This window comes from Pelophylax lessonae (genome assembly GCF_965119305.1).
Source record: "Pelophylax lessonae genome assembly, chromosome: 2".
NCBI classification, from domain to species: Eukaryota; Metazoa; Chordata; class Amphibia; order Anura; family Ranidae; genus Pelophylax; species Pelophylax lessonae.
This window is the reverse complement of record NC_138769.1, coordinates 382,581,775-382,601,365: the sequence shown is the minus strand read 5'-3', so window position 1 is coordinate 382,601,365 and position 19,591 is coordinate 382,581,775.

Below are 19,591 nucleotides of genomic sequence, written 5' to 3'. Positions count from 1 at the left end.
TGATCAAATCCACCAAAAGAAAGCTCTGGTCATTAAGGGGGAAAATCTTCCAGGCCAGAAGTGGTTAAGGTCCATGCACACTCACTTAAACGCTGCTTCTACAGGAGTTTTAGTGCCCGTTCACATACGAGCGACGCTACTTCCCGGGGCGACCTCCGAGATCGCGGTGCGAGCAGCGCGCCGCGACCTCGGAGCGGCCGACACGGACTTCATATCATTGAAGTCTATGGCGGTCGCCTCCTGGTCGCCCCAAAGAAGCTCCGGACCCTTTTTCTAAGTCGGAGCGACTTGTGTCGCTCCTATTAGAACGGGTCCGCAGCTTCCCTATGGAAGGCGACCTACGGCGACCTGTGAGGCGACCAGGTCGCCTTAGTGTGAACGGGGGCTTATCTGTCTAATGTTATCCTAGCTATCCATGCACATTAGGATGATTAGAGGCAGAAAAAAAAAAAAACCCTTCGATTAAAATGGTTATGGCCAACATGTCGTTTCTGTAACTGGACTTCATTCGGCCATCCACTAATACCTGTCCAAGTCAAGTCAAAAATGACTAGGGAACACAATCCTTTATAAACAGATGATTCTCTCATTTTAACAATTTGGACAAGATGTTACAGGGTATCTAGTCAGCTCAGAGAGAAGATTAAGTTATCATTTCCTGGTCAATGTGGACTTACATCCAACAATACCAAGTCAGACTACATCTTACTCATCACTGCTGAGACATTTTACCCCTTTATGACACTGATGAAATGCATATATGAGAGCTGCTTCACCTGCCAAAAGGATTTGTATTTCTCTCAATGCAGTCCGGAGATGTACACTTCCATGCCACGCAATACAAAGCTGCCTGGCAAGGGAGGGGACCCATTTATTCCTTGCTGCAAATTCACCATCACATACAGGTCTGCTCTCCACCCATGAGTGAACAGTGAGTAAAAACAGCACATACGTCACTATCTCACCCCATCAGTATTCTCCTTGCACTGGAGCGCATTTGATTGGCTCCTTGTGCTGCTTCTTCCTCCTTCTGACTTCCACTGTACAGTAGACTGCAAGAGGCCAAGAACGAATAAGTGATGTTTTGCAGATTAACAGTTCTTATACATGGTGGGTGCATTAGCTGTAGCCGCTTGTCAACCCTGTGATCCTGTACTTCCAGGCCGCCAGTGACCAGCTCTGGCTGTGACTGGACACAGCAGGAGCCAATCAGCAAGTTTGGCAGACTTTTAGTTCAATCCGATTTTATTAAGAGGGGTTGTACAGAATATGGGTGAAAGCGAAGGAGCAAGGCACAGACAGAAAAAAAAAAAAACATTTTTTTCACAGTCATGTCACATAATGAACTTCAAGTAAGTGCCTACTGCATCCATATTAATTAGTGCTAGAAAGAAAAACTATCAAGTCCATTGGAGCACAATGGTGTCGCAACTTAAAACAGCAGCTCGGTGTAACATGGGTCAACATAAGCAAGAGAGAAGACAAATAAAGGATAACACTGGTAGAGACGCAGCTACAGTTGGCGTCATATTAGAAAATGGTGTAAAGTGTGTAAGGCACTAGTAAATACTCAGGTCTTACGCTGAGAAGCACTCAAAAACAGCAAGGGAGCGCAAAAAGGATAGCCGTATGTCACCAGTGGTATAACCAAAGAGATAGAGAGAAGTGAGATGGGGTAAAGCAGGAGAGCGGAACAGGCAAGCCAAGAGTATGAGGAAGACAGAAGATAAAGAGGGGCCGCCTACGTCCTACTACCGTTCCCCATCACCCGGCAGTATAGGGAATTCGAGCCGAACACCGGAACATGTCCCAAGACATCCATGCAGCAGAGAACCGATCCCCTTTGCCCCCTTCTCGTGCCAGCAGGTTTTCCATATCCCCAAGTCTGTCTAGTTCCAAAGCACACTCAAGTTTAGAAGGTATGTGCTTGGTTCTCCAGTGTCTGGGTATTACCGTCCTAACAGCCACCAAGAAAAAAGCAGAACGTCTCTTGATCGACCGGAAGGAACCGGGCAACAAGGACAACAAGGCCAATTGCGGTGTCGGAGACTGTAGTTGCCTGGAACCTGCAGTAGAGAGCAATAATTCCAATCCACAATTCGTGAATCTGCGGACATTCCCAAATATGTAGGAGCGTCCCCCTAGATGCATCGCGCGCATTGGTCCGACTGATGTGGATCAATATAGGTAATCGAGGAAGAGCACCTGTACCATCTGCTCAAGAGTTTGAACCCCTTCTCCTGAACTTGTGTAGCCGGAGACAGCGAGTGAGTCAACGCGAAGCATTGGTACCAGTCGTTAGATGAAAGGGCTCGCCCCAGGTCCCTATCCCAGGCAGCAGTATAGGTCGGCAGGTCAGGGCGAAGGGCACGGAGGAGTATAAGAGAGACACTGTGTGCATGGGGGGGGGGGATCATCCTGGAGTAGGATAGAGTCAAACTCCGAACAGCAGTCAGTGAGGGCAGGGAGCGTAAATAGGAGAGAGCCTGGCCGTGCTGCAGCCAGCTCACAAGAGCACCGTCGGATGTGGTGGAAGTAGGAATCGTCAACAAGGACGGGTCAGTTCGGAGAATTTGGGAAACCTGATGATCCGTCGCAGTCCAGGGTCCAAATCTAGAACACGAGGCTGCCGAGGGGAACGCTGGGGTACCAAAGAAGGGTGTCATGGGTCCCTGAGGACCTGAGAGACGGCCCGATTTATTCAGGCAATCCCAAATCCGCAAGGTCTGGTGTGTTAAAGTGTTGAAAGAGGAAACGTGGCCACGAAGATGTACCGGAGTCCAGGGAAGTGCCCTGAGATCAAGTTTGGCAGACTTGATGTCTGCTGGGACCTGGAAATAGTTTGAGGCAGTGGTCTGTCTTTGTAAACAAGGCAGACTGCCAGTCTGTCAGTAGGGAAGGTAGTGTTTCTGCACAGCAGGGACACGGATCTCAGTCTTCCCATAGTACAAGCACCTCCCCCACTATAACCAAGTACATTTTAGGCACACATTTAACCCCTTCCCAGTCAATGTCATAAGTACAATGGCGGTGCATATTTTTAGCACTGATCACAGTAATATGGTCACTGGTTCCCAAAAAATTGTCACTTAGTGTAAGATTTGTCCGCCGCAATATCGCATTCCTGCTATAAGTCGCTGATCGCTGCCATTACTAGTAAAATAAATAAAAATTCCATTAAAATATCCCAGTTTGTAGATGCCATAACTTTTGCGCAAAACAATCAATATACATATATTGGGATTTTTTTTACCAAACGCATGTACCAGAATACTTATTGGTCTAAATATATGAAGAAATTTGATATGTTTTAAAGTAGAAAGTAAAAAATTCATTTGTTTTTTCAAAATGGTCAATTTTGTTTTTTTTTTTTTTTTTTTCTATAAACAAAATGAACTGCAGGTGGTGATCAATTACCACCATAAGAGCCATTTGTGGAGGAAAAGGACAAATTTTACTTGGGTACAGCGTTTCACGACTGAGCAACTGTCAGTTAAAGTAAAGCAGTGCCATATCGCAAAAAAAAAAAAAAAAAAAAATGGCCCGGTCGTAGAGGTGGGGGGATTGGGGGCATGGGTTTTAAACCTGTCGGAGCTGAAGTGGTTATAAAGCTTACATTTTTTTTTGTCATAAAGAAAAACAAACATGTCTAGACTTACCTGCTCTGTGCAATGATCCGATCCTCTTCTTCTGGGGTCCCCCATCGGCACTCCAGGCCCCTCCTCTTCATCGGGTGAAACCCAGGAAAAGCAGCTTTCCCTGGGGGCACCCATTTGTGGTCGCTGCCGAATCCCGCTGCTGCATCCATTTTAAGAACATTTTCAGCAATTACGGAAAATGCCTTTGATATAGCTGGAACTGCAGCATTCTTGTAACTTCCTTTCAAATACCATGAAATCACACAGCAGGTGACAGAAAAATTTTACTTTAACCACTTAAGCCCCCCGGAGGATTTGGCTGCTGAAAGACCAGGGGGTATTTTGCGATTCGGCACTGCTTGACTTTAACGGACAATTGCGCGGTCGTGCCGACGCTGTACCCAAATGAAATTGACATCCTTTTTTTCCCCACAGAGCTTTCTTTTGGTGGTATTTGATCACCTGTGCGATTTTTACTTTTTGTGCTATAAACAAAAAAAAGCGTGACAATTTAAAAAAAAAAAAAAACAATATTTTTCACATTTTTTTTTATATAAAACCCCCCCCCCCCAAAAAAAAAAAAATGTAAAAATCGAAATTTAACATTTTAGGCCAATTTGTTTTCTGCTACATATGTTTGGTAAAAATCGCAATAAGCGTATTTTGATTGGTTTGTGCAAAAGTTATTGCGTTTACTAACTAAAGGAAAGATTTGTCATTTTTGGCGTTTTTTTTTTTTTTTTAACGAGTAATGGCGGCGATCTGTTTTTTTTGCAGGACTGCAACATTGTGGTGGACAGATCGGACCCTTGACTGACATTTTTTACACTTTTGGGGGTACCAGTGACATTACTACAGTAATAAGTGCTATACATATGCACTGTTACTGTAAAAATGACACTGGCAGGGAAGGGGTTAACTTTATTGGTGATGCAGGGGTTAAGTGTGTCCCTAGGGGCGTGCTTCTTACTGTAAAGGGGTGTGGCTAGGGATGTAACCACAGAGACATACGATCCTACATACCAGGATTGTATGATCTCTGCAGTAGATCGGGGAGAATGACAGACAGCTTTGTTTACATCAGCCGCCTGCCTTTCTCCCTCTCCACCGGGCGATCGCGAGTGACTGGCGGACATCGGGTCCGCCGGTCACGCACGCGGACTTGTTAGGGAATGAGCGGGGGCAGCTCGCCCCCTAGAGGCTCTCAGGCTAGCGATGTACTACTACGTCACTTTGCCTGTACGGGGCTGACCGCCGCAGTAAATAGTCGTGCGGCGGTCGGCAAGTGGTTAATGCACTAAAGTAAACGTTTTAGCTCAATCACTTTAAAATTGGATTATTAATACACAAAGTTATAGACACCACAAACCCTGCTACTCATGTGCATACAACTTCGGGAATACATTTTTTTTCTTTTGGTGGTATGTAATGACCACTGGGGTTTTTGTTTTTGGTAAATACAAAAATATGGAAACACCAGGTAAAGGAACTAAATAGTTACCCAATATGATGTTGGACCGCCTGTGGCATCAAAGACTGTCAATTCCCAGGAGAATTCAGGCCAATACAAGTCTTGGATGGTGGATAACGGAATCCGATACCACTCTTCATGCAAAAATTCAGAGGCAGAAAAGCCCGAACCTTGATCTCCAAAATTGACCATAGTGATTCTAGGATATTAAGGTCCGGCGACTGCAGCACCCAGGGAAGGTGTGAGACTAAAGCCCCATACACACGATAAGATTATCGAACGCTCTGTCGTCCGTTTTTTGTGGCATGCTAGTCTGATGTGGAAAGTGAAGGAGGTTATTTTCATACGAATTTTCCCGTACGACAGAATTCTACTTCAGAAGTGATGTCATGTGTTGGATTGCTTTGTGTGTGTTCTTTCGTCTCTTAGCATGCCTAGTCTTGCTCTTAGATTTTTTTTCCGTCAAAATCTGTACTAATGAGACGAAAATCGGACGTTGTATTACGGACGACAAAAATGTTATAGCCTGCACATAAGGATTTTTTCGGCCGAAAAAAGTCGGTTGTCGAAAGCACCATACTAACAGTCCGAAAATCGACAGATCGGTCGTCGGACTAGTTTTCCCTTCAGATTTTCTTATCGTGTGTACAGGCCTTTAGTCTGCATGCTCATCACACCCTGATTTGAAAACACTGCCTGTGTGAATTTGAGCCTTGTCTTAATAAATGTCTTCAGAAAACAACGTCTGCACCATGGGGAGCACATGGTCGGCCAAAATTTGTACATCGTTGCTGGCAGTGACTATACCTTTCAAGGTGATGATGGGGCCTACAGAACAAGATAAGTCATGCCTAAGCCATGACTGCACTGCCACCATGCTTTACGGTTGATACAAGACAGTGCAGGTCCTAAGCTTGGGATGGTGTTCGCCACACGTAAACATGTCCTGTGGTTGGGAACAGTGTGAAGCTTAATTCATCAGAGCATTTTTACAGTCTGTTGATCAAAAGTCCACGATTTATGGGTGCTGCGCCACTTTCTTCTTCTGAGCTTTAATATGGGTCACTAGAGGTTTGGCAATTGCAGCTCACCTGAGACCATTTTGCCTTTGGAGTTCCTTCTGCACAGTTTTTGTGGACATGGGCTTTGGGAGATTGGAATTGAGCTCTGCAGTCACTTTCGAAGCAGTGGTTTTCTTATTCCGGGTCACAGTCCAGTGCAATATCTATTTGTCTCTTTCAGTCAGTTGACCATGCCGACTGTGCTTATGCTCACCAGATGATGTTTTCCTGGAAACTGCATATTCCGTCATAAGCTTTGTTACTGTACCTGGCGACACCGCAAATAAATTGGCAACTTCAGTCACAGAGGCACCAGCTAAGCGGGCACCAATAATTTGCCCTTTTTGAAAATCTGTAAGCTCTGACATGACACCTTATTGCTAGCAGCTCACGCAGTGAATGAAGAAAGCGAGGCTTCCTACCAGCTAGGTGTCTCCTCACACAGAAGCAAAAGAATAATACATTGTCCAAACCCTGTAAATGAAAAAAAAAAAAAAAAAGTTTACATAAAATTATACATTTATATAAAATTATGCAAAGAAGAATTTTTCTTCACTGATGTGTGCTACACCAAATAGGCACTGATGAGGACTTATAAGCTGCAGTGATTATCAGTGTAAATATTGTACTCCTGGGGCCCTGGCAGATTGGCTCTCCTTTCCTCACACTCTGTGCAAGAAAAGGAGAGCCGATAACTGGAAAGTGTTTACATCTGTGTGAGCTATGTTTGGACACAACTGATCACATGGTAAAGGGCTGCCGTGATTGCCCTTATATCCCACTCAGTGATCCGCTGAGTCTAAGAGCCCATTCACACTAGCGCGACTTGTGAGGCAACTTGTGTTGCCCCAGGTAGCTTGACATAACAAAAGCAATGTTAATCAATCAGTGCAGTCTTAATTGGCACTACTGAAGTTGCTCCAACTTCAGAAAAGGGTCCTGTACTACTTTGAGGCGACCTGTGATCCGACCTGTCCCATATACTTCAATGGGAGTCGCCTCCTTTTCTTAATTGAAGCGACTTGTGATCCGACTTTCCAGGGAGAAGAAAGATTAGCCAGGCATTCCCCACATTGCAGCCATGCCCATAATGGAATAGATCGATAGATATTCCATTATCTCTGCTTGGTCTGTGTGAGTGGCACTGGTGGACACATAAGTGGCACTGGTTGACACTGATTCATGGCACTGGTGGACAATGATTCGTGGCACTGATATGTGGCACTGGTGGACACTGATACGTGGCACTGGTGGGCAGTGGCATTGGTGGACACATACGTGGCACTGGTGGGCAGTGGCATTGGTGGACACATACGTGGCACTGGTGGACACATACGTGGCACTGGTGGGCAATGAGGAAATGAGTAAAAAAAAAAAAAACTGAAAAAGGGGAATTAGGTCACAACTCATATTCAGATTGGCCAAACACAAAGTCATCTGTCATAAGTCCTGCAAAATAATCCACAAGTCGCGGTAAAATCGTGGTAAAAAGACGCTCCGACATGGGGCGACTTTATGGTTGTGGCAGTGTGAACCGGCTCTAAGACACACAGCGGCCACAAACACTTGCGGATGCGTGCCCCGGGGGGGCGTATGGGAAGCGCATTACGGGGAGGATGTCCAGGGTTGTCCTCCCAGAACTGGAGAGCCGTGCTGTAGCCGTATATCGGCTATATTGAGGTGGGGAAGTGGTTAAATTGTGATAACGGTGGATTGGAGGGACACAAACAGGTGCTCTTTGGTAACATATTACAGCCTAAATATGGTTGTAACATGTAACCAAAAGGTGAAGTATAAAGAGACTTTTTTTTTTTGTTTTAGATAGAGCTCTCTGTGCCCCCGTTAAAGAGGTTGTAAACTCGTTTGATTTTTTTTTTTTTTTTTTTTTTTACACCCTGCAAAAGAAAGACATAATGAGCTAGTATGCATCGCATATTAGCTCATTATGCAATACTTACCTCAGAACGAGCCCCCGCCGTGCCGCTCACTCACCTCTATGACGGGCGACATGTCTAGTCGCCCGTCTTCCGGGATCGCGGCATCCGGCCATCTGATTGGCCGGAGCCGCGGTGACGTCACTCCCGCGCACGCGCGCGGGAGCCGACAGTCACGGCACGGGGCTCTGAAGGAACGGCACGATCGGCCGTTCCTTCAGAGCGCATGCGCCAGTGACGTCACTGGCGACATGTAAGGTAAATATCTCCTAAACGGTACACGTTTAGGAGATATTTACAGTACCTATAGGTAAGCCTTATCATAGGCTTGCCTATAGGTACAAGTTGTAGAGGAGGGTTTACTTCCTCTTTAAGGAGATCCTCACTCTATTTGTCCTGTTTACTATTATCACTGAAAGCAAAAGAATGCACCAAACTTTGGGTTGCCCGCCTAAAAGTAATAGAGAGAAAATCTTCCAATGAGGACACTAGCCCTGGTGACCTGGGTCTCCCCAAGGAAGTAACTTAATTTGGAGGGATTTCCTGTTTGGGTATGGGACAGGAAGTGAAGGTAAATCTCTACAAAAGGACACATGGCAAAAAAAAAAAAAAAAAAAACCCACACACACTACTGCTTAATGTGAAGGTTGTTGACAATGACAAACTCTGTAAACAATTGCAGAGAGCATACTACGTGCAATAACTGACTGTTAGGGATGCACCAAAGCCGTTACCAACCATTTGTAGGATGCACCAGAGCCGTTACCAACCATTTGTAGGATGCACCAGAGCCGTTACCAACCATTTGTAGGATGCACCAGAGCCGTTACCAACCATTTGTAGGATGCACCAGAGCCGTTACCAACCATTTGTAGGATGCACCAAAGCCGTTACCAACCATTTGAGCAAGTACCGGTACTTGCCCAAATGCTCCTGATACTGATAGTTTGTGGTGCGATTCGCAGGAGTACAAAAAGAATGGGCGCATATCACACTGCAAAGAATCATTTGCTTGATTCCTGTTCAAATCTCATGCAGTGCATGTAAAGGGAAAAGCTCCATCTTGTAGGCAGTTTAAAATATGTTAGAACTCACAATACATATCTGGCCACATGCAAAATAACAGATATAGGTGTCCTGGTCCGCTTAAGACAGCAGATCACCACTGCTAGAGGTGCTCACAGGGCTGGAGGAGATATAGAGGCGTTGGGGGCGATGTGTTCCACCCCCCAAGCTGACATCACTTCTGCCCCTATAGCTACTGGGTCCCGGAACTTCTCTTCCAGCGGCCCTGTTTTGCCATCATTGGCGGATCAGGACACCTATGTTAATTATTTGTGCCATATATGCACTGTGAGTTCTATCATCTTTTAAACTGCCAAATAGATGGCGCTTTTCCCTTTCAATACCCATACACCAACAGTGTGGGGAAAAAAATAAATCGCAAGTAATTCAGACAAGAATCGCACCACATTCCTGTTCAAAACGCATTTGATTCTTGGCAGTGTGATTTGCACCAATTTGTTTTGTATTGATGCAAATCACACTGCAAAGTATCTGTACTTGACCAAAAGTATCCTTACTTGTACTCGCTGATAGAAAACCTGGTATTGGTGCAACCCTACTGACTGTTGCTAGAAACAAAGAAAAAAAAATAAAGGTCCATTATGGATAGATCTATAAGAGAGCCATGTTTGCAATAGGCTTTGAGCCCTGGTTTCACATTGAGGTGATGCAGGAATGCACAGAAATTGCTGCTTTTCCTGCATAACAATCGCACTTTGTACATGTGGGTCAATTAAAAGTTAACAACACCTCAAAAGCAGGTTGTAGGATGCAGTGTTTGCTAGCATCGGATTAGATGGGTATACTATGAACACCCTTGTGATCTGATTCCAGAGAGGGGGGGGGGGAAATAAAAAAGGGAAAACAGGTAGCTGCACCTTTTTGTGCAGACGTGGTGCAATTTGAGCCATACAAAAATGTTGGGCTCAAATTGCACATAATCACATGCGATTTGTACAGGAATGTGGTACAAATCACATGCAATTGGACACATTATGTTCCTATGAACCCAGGCTTGGACTTCATTCATGCCAAAGCGTTTTGTAGCTCCAAAACGCTTAACATCCAAAACCCCATGTATTTCAATAGCAGCCATACACGTGAGCACACAGGCGTCTGTAGTTTCAGTCTGACGCCGCAAAAGTTACTTTTGAGGTAGAATTAGGAACACACACACTGAGCAGTTTCCCCCCCTCCCCATTGATGGTTTAACCTGTTAGATCTGCTCTCCTTGTACTTAATACAAACACACCTAAAACATGGATACACAACCCTCATATACAACATGGAAAGACACTCCAACACATCCAGGTTACCATCAGTGTTAATAAAACAGCGAGTGACAACAAGAACCGGTAGAAAATACGCAAACAAACACGTTACCTGTGAGTCTGTAGCTGCCGATCACCGACACCACCTCCAAGAGCTGGCCACCACGTGCTGATTGGGGGCGCAGATTTAATACAGTGAGGGAACAGAGACTATGACCACGAGTTCCCATTCACTACAAGGACCCGGAAGTGACGTCGGCGAAGAACCAGGAAGTAATGATGTACGCGAAGAAACAGGAAGTACCGTGTATTGTATACTTGAAATTAACAGAGAATCAAGGGGAATTAATTCTGGTGTCACCGTTTTAACATAGGTGGAGCATTAGGTGAAATAAGTGTGTTAGTGAAAATAAGGGTGTACTGGGCGCGATATAGGGTGACACGGGGTTCAGCGGCAGCATGTGCGGGTAACAAAAGGTCCACAAGGTGGCAGCATTGTGTTGTAAGGGAGTTTGGAGGGGCAGTGCTATGGGTTGTATACGGAAAGAGGGAACTGAGCGAGTGGTGGTGCATTGAAAGTGGTGCAAGTTGACATAGCAATAGCATACCTCCCAATATTTTGAGATGGGATTGAGGTAGGGATAGACCGATTATCGGCAAGGCCGATATGCACTTTCACCGATATATTGTCCCCCAGAACTGGCCGATATTGCTGATATTTTTGTGATGTCATTCTGCCTTCTTAGGCAGCCTCCCTCGTCTTGGACAGCCTCGTCTGGAGTCGGGACTAGTCTCCCGGGAGTGTATCACAGCCATACACTCACCCATAGCAGCCCGGAGCCAGCCAGCCACCCACATCCACAGGCCTTGTACCAGCCAGCCACAGGCACTGTACCAGCGAGCCAGCCAGCCACCCACAGGCCCTGTACTAGCCAGCCACAGGCACTGTACCAGCCAGCCACCCACAGGCCCTGTACTAGCCAGCCACAGGCACTGTACCAGCCAGCCACCCACAGGCCCTGTACTAACCAGCCACAGGCACTGTACCAGCCAGCAACCCACAGCCGCTTTGCCAGCCACCCACCACAGGGTGCCAGCCACCCACCACAGGGTGCCAGCCACCCACCCACTACAGGGTGCCAGCAAGCCAGCCATTAAGCATTAAACAAAAATTAACATGTTCAGTACCAGATTTGTGTCAAAAATTGTCTTTATTTTTCAAAACTTTAAACGTACAAGATATCGGCCCATATCAGCCGATACCGATACCTTGTGACCAAAATATCTGTATTGGCCCTGAAAAAACCATATCAGTCTATCCCTAGATTGAGGGACACCTATTAGCAAAAACAATTTTCTCTTTCGTTCATTGACATACACAGCACCTGATCTTCATGACTATTGGGTTATACTGCCCCCTACAGGAGTCGGACACTAGACAGAAAAAAAGTCTGGCTACGCCTATGGGCAATCCTAGGGGGTATACTCCCTCTCTCTGCTATAGGTACTGGGCGATGGGCTGGATAATCTAGATCCAGTGGTCACCCCAGTCTGGCCAGAGAGCACGCGCAGACCTCAGCTCTGCGCTAAGTAGGCCGTGACATAGACCCACTGGACGGGGGCTAGCCTGCGAGTTAAACACCTTGCGAGGTCGCATACGTCCAGGTCTTGGTCCGAGTCGCTGCATTCCTCCTGGCCAACAGCCCCCCCATTTCAATCGAGAGGGGTTGTGTCTGGAGCGGTGCCCATCCGGTTCCTGTTTTGGTGAGTAGCTGTAGCCCCTTCTCCCCCAGGAGGGTTTTGGGGTGGACGTGGGCCCCTTCTTGGGATGGTCAGACCCCCGGGTTCCCCTCCTTCCCATCAGGCACCCATTATATCTGACCCCATCCTACCACCTCCCCTCCACTTATGCTGGGGCTGTTTGGGTGGTCTGGTCACCTGTCCTGCCTGGGTCTTTCCTTGAGGCCTAGGGTCCCACGGCACATTGGAGGAAGCTGTGCTGTGGGAGAGGAGCATTATCAGTTTGTGGCGTTACCCTTTGGTCTTGCCTTTCACTCCGCGGGTCTTCACAAAAATGTTAGCATCGGTGCTAGCTTTGTTACGCTAAAGGGGGATGGGGTACTGGGCTACTTAGACGATCTATTTCTGCGAGTGGAGTCTCTTACTGTTCTGGTGGAAAACCTGGAAATCACCATACAAACTCTGCGGGAGTTCACTCTGGACTCGGCCTTAGCCAGAGTGCTCCTTCCTCTGGACAAGCTCTGGAAAATGCAGGCTGCAATTCGTCTCCTGCTGTCCAGCAGATGGTCATCCCTCCGGACTTGCATGCGGGTGCTGGGCCTGATGGTGTCTACCTTCGAGGCGGTTCTGTTTGCACAGTTATATACAAGGTCCCTGCAAAGGGAGATTCCGGCCAAATGGGACAAGACTCCGCAGTCTCTGGACAATCAGATCCGGCTGAGTCAGGGAACGAAGGAGTGCCACATATGGTGGCTTCGTTCTCTGGCTCTTCGTCTGGGCAAATACTTCCTCCCTTTGTATTGGACAGTGGTCACCATGGATGCCAGCCTGTTTAGTTAGGGAGGCATCCTCAGCAAATATTCTGCCCAGGGGATCTGGACACTGGAAAAGTCCAGACTACAGATCAATGTCTTGGAACTCAAAGCGATCAGACTGTGTCTGGACCATTGGACGGATCGTCTTCAGGGATGCCCAGTGCGCATTCAATCGGACAATGCTACGGCCGTGGCTTATGAAAATCACCAGGGGGGCACAAAAAGTGTCCTGGTGGCTCTGGAGGTAGCCTGCATTCTAAGGTGGGCAGAACGGTTCGTTCCAGACCATACACATTCCTGGGGTGGAAAACTGGCAGGCAGATAACCTTACCTGGCAGGCGTTGGACCAGGGGGAATGGTCTCTTCATCCGGAGGTGTTTCATCAGTTGTATCTCCGGTGCAGCATCCCCGAGGTGGATCTGTTGGTGTCTCGGCTCAACAGAAAGGGGCAGAGGTTTGTGGCTCGGTCATGGGATCTCTGGTGGACGCCACAGACACGCTGGTGGCCCCGTGGGGTCAATATCATCTGATTTACGCCTTCCCTCTTTTCAAGCTTCTGCCAAGACTGTTACGAAGGATCGAGGCAGAAGGTGTTCCAGTCATCTTAGTGGCTCCGGACTGGCCTCGCTGGGCTTGGTACGCCGATCTGGTGCGGCTGGTTGCAGATGTTCCTTGAAAGTGTCCGCTCAGAGGATCTGCGGTCCCAAGGACCAATCTGCCATCCTGCTTCACAGTCGCAGGCTTTGACGGCTGGGCTGTTGAATGCTAGGTGCTGAAGGATAGAGGTTTATCTAAGTCTGTGATTCCAATTCTGTTAAAAGCTAGGAAATCTTCTTCTAGGAAGATCTACCATTGTGCGTGGAAGACGTACATCACATGGTGTGAGTCTTTTGAGGTTCTTCCTCGCTCCTTCTCGGTGGCTCGGATCTTGACCTTCCTTCAATGGGGGGGTTGAACAGAAATTGGCCTTGAGTACCATCAAGGGCCAGGTGTCGGCTGTGGCGGTTTTCTTCCAACGACCCTTGGCCACACACTCCCTGGTGCGTACCTTTCTTCAGGGTGTCCGAAATTTGGTTTCTCCAGTGCGGTCTCCGTTGCTGTCTTGGGACCTCAATTTGGTGCTTTCGGTCCTCTAGAAGCCTCCCTTTGAGAACCTTCAGGAGATTCCCTTGCTTACACTGTCTCAGAAGTGGCTTTTACCTCTGTAGGGTGTCGGAACTGGCAGCATTATCCTGTCGTTCACCTTACCTGGTGATTCACAGAAATAAGGTGGTTCTTCGCCCCTGTCCATCGTTCCTCCCATAGGTTGTCTCTGATTTTTATTTGAATTAAAACATTGTGTTGCCTTTCCTGTGTCCCAGGCCTAAACATTCGAAGGATGCTAACAGATCCAGATACAACCTAATTCCAATAAAAGTCAGAGGGGCAGTCCAGAGAGTAGCCAAAGCAAGGGTCCAAGAGCGTTCCTTTCTTCAGAACTTGATTGACAACAATGTGAATAACCTAGAGGTAAACTGGACCTTTAAAGTGATTGTAAGGTCAATTTTTTTTAAAAATAAAAAAAATGATCTACTTACTTGCTCTGAGCAATGTAATTCCATAAAGCGACCCTGATCGCTTCCTGTTGTGGCACACCTGTGGGTTGAACCCAAGGTGCACTACCTGTGTTTTAGACACAGACAGTACAGTTCAGCCCTGACCCCTTTTCACAAGATTTGACTGACAGCAGCAGAAGGAAAGCTTATGAGAACTGAGAGAGCCACTAGGGATAGGGACTCGGGGGGAGGGGCTACATTACAAGCACAGGGCTTGTCAGCAGCTGGATGATGGGGTCAAATGTCAGTTCTAGAGGGGGATTTAGGCAACAGTAGGCTGCAGTGTCAGCCAGCTTTACAATGTGACCTGGGGGGGGGGTGATGGGAGTTGGATGACAGGAGGTGCAGTGTCAGTGGAGCTGGGTGACAGGACTTGTAGTGTAAGTACTACAAGGTGTTGGTGTCCCCGGGGGGTGTTAGAGGTAGACATGGGTGACGGGGGATGGTGCAATGTCCTGGTTGTGGGCCCACATGGAGTTAGTTGCTGGTTGAGGGGAGTTGAATGATAGGGGGTGCAGTGTCAGTTCTACAGAATAAGATGGAGGTGCTGACTGCGGGAGCTGGAAGACAGGATGCACAGGATGGGGGGAACCTGGCTGACAGGGTGTGAAGTAACAGCAGTGATGTTGGGGAGGAGCTGTAAGGCAGGGTGTGTTGTCAGTTCTACAGGGTGACATAAGGTTGCAGAGGGGTTCCAGTGTCATTGTTGCTTGGTGCCATGGAGGTTAAGAGTAAGTGTAACTGGGTGACGGTGGTAGTGGTGAGTGTCCACATATAGAGGTGTTGGGTGACTAGGGTGCAGTGTCTATGCTACAGGGTTACAAGTGTCCAGGGGACAGTAGGGTGCAGTGCTAGGCCTTGTTCACACAGGCAGCCAGAAGGGTGGTAAAAATAGGCAAATGAGTTGCAGTTTTACCACCCAACCAAAGGATAACATGTAGCTGATCGGAGTCTTGTGCATGCTACAGCAAAAGTTATACCTCTTTTTGCATTCAGTAAGGCAGTACTGCCACCAAATGCAGCCCATTCAAGTGGATGGGGCTGAAGAAATGAACAAAAAGCTTTGCTTGTGGTTGCAATGTTTATATAGAAAATTCATGTTTAGCTGTAATTAAAAAAGGCCATTCAGGAGGAGGCAATATCACCTACTGAATGCCTGGCAGCTGCTGCTCCACTGCCCTCTGAAAAGTGATCAACCACAAAATGTTTTTCAGAGGGGTAGCAAGGAGTAGTGTTACAGAGGTATGTAAGGGAGTTGGGTGCAGTGTCAGTGCTATGGAGGTGCTGGGTGTCAGTGCCACAGGGTGACATGAGGGTGCAGGGTGAAGATAGTAGATAGATAAGTGCACTGCCAACATTATAGAGCATTTAAGAGTGTAAGTGACAGGGGAGTGTAACAGGGAGATTTTTTTTTTTTTTTTAAGCCAGACCTAATCAAAATGCTGAATTTATAGTTTGAGCGAACATTAGGATAAAAAAGTGTGTGTTCAGTGATTGGGTTTTGAGGAAAAGTGTGCAAGTGTGGGGAAAGGTGTTTGGAGGTGCTGGGTGTCAGTGCCACAGGGAGACATGGGAGTGCAGGGTGAAGATAGTAGATAGATAAGTGCATTGCCAACATTATAGGGCATTAGAGAGTGTAAGTGACGGGAGTGTAACAGGGAGATTTTTATTTCTTTAGCCAGACCTAATCAAAATGCTGAATTGATAGTTTGAGCGAACATTAGGATAAAAAAGTGTGTTCAGTGATTGGGTTTTGAGGAAAAGTGTGCAAGTGTGGGGAAAGGTGTTTGAGGGGTTAAGTTCCTCACAGCAAATGGTTTGCACTGTAGAGGGGGGGTACTAGGTATGACTGGGGGGTAAAATGGTTGTGGATGAGCTGTAATCAGGGGGAGAGGTGGTTGGGAAGAGATGGGAGATTGCAGTTGGAAGGATGGGTGGTAAAGAATGCACTGTGAGCAAGGATAGAGGTGCATTGTCTGGAGGGTGATGTGGACCAGTGGTGGATACACTCTAAGCAGGTACTTAGTTGACTTGAGAGGGATAGGCTGTTAGTTGTACCCAGGCAGTGGCGGAGCCAGAGGGTTAGCTGGGGTGTCAATTGACACCCCAGAAAAAGTCCCTGCCACCCCTGTTGCCACCCCGATCCAGGCTGGCAGCGGAGGAATCACAGGCAGTGGTGGGATGGGATCAGCCGGTTCGCAGAACCGGCTGATCCCTCTAAGCTGGCGGCCAGGGTCAGGGAGCAGCAGAACAGTGCGTCCCGAAGCCGAGCCCGCCCATTCTGTGACAATAGCGAATGAAAATTCGCTATTGTCACATGGATCCTCCTCCGGCCAATCAGGGAGCGGGTCCTCCCGCTTCCTGATTGGCCGAATGGCAAATGCCGTGCCATTGGTCGAGGAGGCGCCGGCGGGAGGACTGAGAAGATGCAGGGAGCCGCGGACCGATGATAAGCTGCTGTGATGACCGTCCGTCCGTGAGGTAAGTAAGCCGGTCTCATGGGGGGGGGGGGGGACGACGCTGGCACTCTGCAATGATTGCGGGCAAATGCTGTGGCACTCTGCAATAATCATTGGGGGCATTGCTGTGGCACTCTGCAATAATCATTGGGGGCATTTCTGTCTCACTCTGCAATAATCATTGGGGGCATTGCTGTCTCACTCTGCAATAATCATTGGGGGCATTGCTGTGGCACTCTGCAATAATCATTGGGGGCATTGCTGTGGCACTCTGCAATAATCATTGGGGGCAAGGCTGTGGCACTCTGCAATAATCATTGGGGGCATTGCTGTGGCACTCTGCAATAATCATTGGGGGCATTGCTGTGGCACTCTGCAATAATCATTGGGGGCATTGCTGTGGCACTCTGCAATAATCATTGGGGGCAAGGCTGTGGCACTCTGCAATAATCATTGGGGGCATTGCTGTCTCACTCTGCAATAATCATTGGGGGCATTGCTGTCTCACTCTGCAATAATCATTGGGGGCATTGCTGTCTCACTCTGCAATAATCATTGGGGGCAAGGCTGTGGCACTCTGCAATAATCATTGGGGGCATTGCTGTCTCACTCTGCAATAATCATTGGGGGCAAGGCTGTGGCACTCTGCAATAATCATTGGGGGCATTGCTGTGGCACTCTGCAATAATCATTGGGGGCATTGCTGTCTCACTCTGCAATAATCATTGGGGGCAAGGCTGTGGCACTCTGCAATAATCATTGGGGGCAAGGCTGTCTCACTCTGCAATAATCATTGGGGGCAAGGCTGTGGCACTCTGCAATAATCATTGGGGGCATTGCTGTCTCACTCTGCAATAATCATTGGGGGCAAGGCTGTCTCACTCTGCAATAATCATTGGGGGCATTGCTGTCTCACTCTGCAATAATCATTGGGGGCAAGGCTGTGGCACTCTGCAATAATCATTGGGGGCATTTCTGTGGCACTCTGCAATAATCATTGGGGGCATTGCTGTGGCACTCTGCAATAATCATTGGGGCCATTGCTGTGGCACTCTGCAATAATCATTGGGGGCAAGGCTGTGGCACTCTGCAATAATCATTGGGGGCATTGCTGTGGCACTCTGCAATAATCATTGGGGGCATTGCTGTGGCACTCTGCAATAATCATTGGGGGCAAGGCTGTGGCACTCTGCAATAATCATTGGGGGCATTGCTGTCTCACTCTGCAATAATCATTGGGGGCATTGCTGTGGCACTCTGCAATAATCATTGGGGGCATTGCTGTCTCACTCTGCAATAATCATTGGGGGCAAGGCTGTGGCACTCTGCAATAATCATTGGGGGCAAGGCTGTGGCACTCTGCAATAATCATTGGGGGCATTGCTGTGGCACTCTGCAATAATCATTGGGGGCATTGCTGTCTCACTCTGCAATAATCATTGGGGGCATTGCTGTCTCACTCTGCAATAATCATTGGGGGCAAGGCTGTGGCACTCTGCAATAATCATTGGGGGCAAGGCTGTGGCACTCTGCAATAATCATTGGGGGCAAGGCTGTGGCACTCTGCAATAATCATTGGGGGCATTGCTGTCTCACTCTGCAATAATCATTGGGGGCATTGCTGTCTCACTCTGCAATAATCATTGGGGGCATTGCTGTGGCACTCTGCAATAATCATTGGGGGCATTGCTGTGGCACTCTGCAATAATCATTGGGGGCATTGCTGTGGCACTCTGCAATAATCATTGGGGGCATTGCTGTGGCACTCTGCAATAATCATTGGGGGCATTGCTGTCTCACTCTGCAATAATCATTGGGGGCATTGCTGTGGCACTCTGCAATAATCATTGGGGGCATTGCTGTCTCACTCTGCAATAATCATTGGGGGCAAGGCTGTGACACTCTGCAATAATCATTGGGGGCATTGCTGTCTCACTCTGCAATAATCATTGGGGGCAAGGCTGTGGCACTCTGCAATAATCATTGGGGGCAAGGCTGTGGCACTCTGCAATAATCATTGGGGGCAAGGCTGTCTCACTCTGCAATAATCATTGGGGGCAAGGCTGTGGCACTCTGCAATAATCATTGGGGGCAAGGCTGTGGCACTCTGCAATAATCATTGGGGGCAAGGCTGTGGCACTCTGCAATAATCATTGGGGGCATTGCTGTCTCACTCTGCAATAATCATTGGGGGCAAGGCTGTCTCACTCTGCAATAATCATTGGGGGCATTGCTGTCTCACTCTGCAATAATCATTGGGGGCAAGGCTGTGGCACTCTGCAATAATCATTGGGGGCATTTCTGTGGCACTCTGCAATAATCATTGGGGGCATTGCTGTGGCACTCTGCAATAATCATTGGGGGCATTGCTGTGGCACTCTGCAATAATCATTGGGGGCATTGCTGTGGCACTCTGCAATAATCATTGGGGGCATTGCTGTCTCACTCTGCAATAATCATTGGGGGCATTGCTGTGGCACTCTGCAATAATCATTGGGGGCAAACCTGTATCCTGTCTGTATCCTCTGATCACCACCACCTG